Raw genomic sequence first — 3,129 nt, forward strand, 5'->3', positions numbered from 1 at the left:
AAAAAAAAAAAAAAAAAAAAAGGCGGGGGTGATTTTAGCTACTGAAAATTAGGTAGCAAAAGTGGGCTGCTGTGGTCCCCGCCGGGCTGGTGTCTCTGCTCAACCAGCCCGGTATTGCCACCATGCCAAAACAGCACGCAGCTCGCTTTGCCAGCATGTGGCCTCCTTGTATTCTCCTTCACACCGATACCTTCTATTTTTATTGTCTGATTTCTCCTGTCTTTAGAGCTCACCATTGCTTTCAATCAGGAACCCTGGTGAGATCCGGCAGCAGGGAAGCAGAGGTCCAGCCCAGCAGAGCTCCTCTTGGAGGCAAGAGGTGGCTGAAGCGTCSTCTCCTCTTTCAGAGGAGCCAGCGTAACCAGCACGTTCACGTTCTCCCTGCAGCCCCCAGGAGATGCCACCATCCTGACACCTTGGAGACCCACCATAGGTGCTCTTTGGCTGAGGACGCTGCTTAAGGGTTTTGATTTTCCAGGGGTTTCATCTCTTGCAGCATATAAATGCCAGTGGGAGCAAACGGGCTTTTGCAGAGCCCCGTGGCCCTGGGACGATTCCCAGGATAACTGAGATTTGCCTCCAGCCAGGACATCACGGTTTCGGGGCAGAGGAGGAGCAGAAGGGCGCGAGAGCCCCATGGGGCCGAGCCGGGGCCGCCGGGAGACGCCGGCTCTGCCCGGGGGGCTGAGCCTTGAGGGCGCCACGTGGCTCGCTGGGCCCCTGAAATATCCCCGTCCCTCCGTCCYGATGTTGTTCTTTCACTTTATTTTTAGTTCCGCTGCTCCCGTTAGCTCGTTTCTGTTTGTTTTCGGTTCATATTATTCCTGGCTTAGYCCAGTGTTTTGGTTTCCCTCCTCAGACCTCGCCCGGATGTTTATTCTCCCTGCTCGTTTCTCTGCTTTCCCGAGGTGCCTCCCGGTCTGTAGCTGGGCAGAGGTCTGGGGCTGGCCTGGGCACCAGCCCTCGCCCAGCTGGGCTGACACCAGGAGATGGAGCTGGCCCTAGGAAGGAGAAGATCTGGGCTTTGCAGCCTGTTTTTCAGCCTGCTGCCTTTCCTACGTGGACATTTCAGCGCTTGCCGGGGCTCCGCACAGCCCTCTCCCCAGTCTTTGCAGCTGGGATGCAGCATGGTTYCCTTATATCCCTATATTCCTGCGGGTCCATTTGACTCGTGCCTTGGGATGTCCTGCAAACCAGGCTTTGCCGCTCCGCACTTCCACCTGCTAAAACCTGGGAAACGYGCCTCACTCCAGGACAGACAGACATGCTCAAGGCATGCTTCCCTCCCTCCAGGCTTCCTGCTCTCCCACCACGCCTGGCGCTCCACTGGCCCTGCGGAGACCTTCGGCACATTTTCCCTGTCCCACTCCTTTGGAAATGGAGCTGTTTCTCTCCAGCTTTTCTCCAGGGCTCTGGTTAAGACACATCCCCGCAGAGCGGACGGGAAGAGCCGCCGCACGGTTTCAAGAGCGCGGACCCGATCAAGGGCATCCCCGTACCCAGCTGACCCCCGTACCCAGCTGACCCTTTTGCATCAGAATATTATTCTTTCGGGACAGCAAAATTCAGTTTACCCAACACCCAAAACCGTCAGCATCCGGAAAGCAAGACAAAAAAAGCACTTCAGATCACCAAAAAGCAGCAAAACTTAGCGTTTTTGAGCCGGTTTGATGCCAGCGCCCAGCTGCTTGTGGGTCTTCTTGCAAGCTGCAGCCCGGGCGCCGCGAGCGTCGATCCTCCGCGGGTGCTGGGMTGCTGCGGCCGGCTCCCGGGCACGCAGGTCAGCGAGGGAGCYGGGCGGTGAGGGACCGTCACCCCAGCACCAGAGGAAATGTGAACGCTTCACTTCGTGGGTGCTAAATCACGTCCCTGGAAAGCGTGGAGAGAAATCTGAGATTTCTGAGTGCGTGTTTTTTTTTCAAAATTTTTCATTGCACAAGCAAGACTGATGTTTTCTTGCTTACTCACTGCTTGGCATGAAAGCGAATACTGAAAAATTCCAGGAAAAATTGCATTCATGTGCCAACAGGGAGAAACGTGGGTCATTTGTGATTGGAGCCTCTGCAAAATGAAGTTAAGTTATATATTGGTGCTACCTCAGCTGTGGCTCCAAAAAAGAAAGGAATACTTGGATCCCTCACCGGTAAGGACGCTGCTGACGAGCATGGAATACGGTTTGTGGAAGGGACGTTGCTGCATTACGCCATGCGTGCAGCTCCCCCGCCCAGCCCGCTCCAAACAGCACGATCCATGGGAACCTCAAACAAATCCATGATTTCTGCTGCCCTGGGCTGCCCACGGCGTAGCACAGACAGGGCCCAGCTCCCGCTCGGAGCAGGTTGCTCCTGCGCAAACCCCTTCTCCGAACAAACTGCGCAGGTGCTGGCGGTGGCCACGGCGGATCCGTGTGCTCTGCACCAATTTCCAGCCTGGAGAATTTAAAGAGCCTAGGGAAAAATCAGCTCTGTTTGCTAGGTGCTCTGCAGATACCGAGCAGGAATTTGTCCCTGCTCCAGAGCATCTGCAGAGACAACACAGGAAAGCTCTGGGAGCGGTGCGGGGGGCACGAGGGTTTCCTGAGCCATCCCTGGTGTGGAGCCGATTCCCGAAGCCTTCGTTCTCCTTTCCCCWGGGAGGTGGCTCGGGAACACGGACGGGGCAGGAGCAGGGTGGCGGGTGGCTCGTGCGCTGTCACGAYGGAGGAAGAGCCCTGCGGGTGCTGCAGGAGGAGCTGGGCCCCTGCGGAGGCAGYGGCTGGCTCTCCGGCCAGGGTTTCCCAGGAGGACACCGACGTTATCCCTTCCCAGGGGTCGCAGCCAGCACGGTAACGCCGTGGGCATCTGCGTTCCTGCATTTCTCGGGCAGCCCTCCTGCCCTGGAGGATCTGCCTGGCGAGCTCCCCKCTGCCAGTACTGCCAGCTGCAGCAGCACTTGCTCGCTGCAAAGAAATGATTTTAATTACTGGGGATTTTGGGAAGCCAAACTTGCCCTCTGATACTTCCAGGATGGAGTTTGTGCTTCTGACTTTTCATCGAGGCAGGGAGACGCCCAGGTGGTTTCGGTGAGGCCAGTGCCAGCACAAGGACACGATGCCTGTACAGATGTGCCGGGGGGGTGACACAGGGTGTC

Source organism: Rhea americana, unplaced genomic scaffold (assembly GCF_003343005.1).
Source record: "Rhea americana isolate MKP2758 unplaced genomic scaffold, rheAme1 scaffold_42, whole genome shotgun sequence".
Taxonomy (NCBI): domain Eukaryota; kingdom Metazoa; phylum Chordata; class Aves; order Rheiformes; family Rheidae; genus Rhea; species Rhea americana.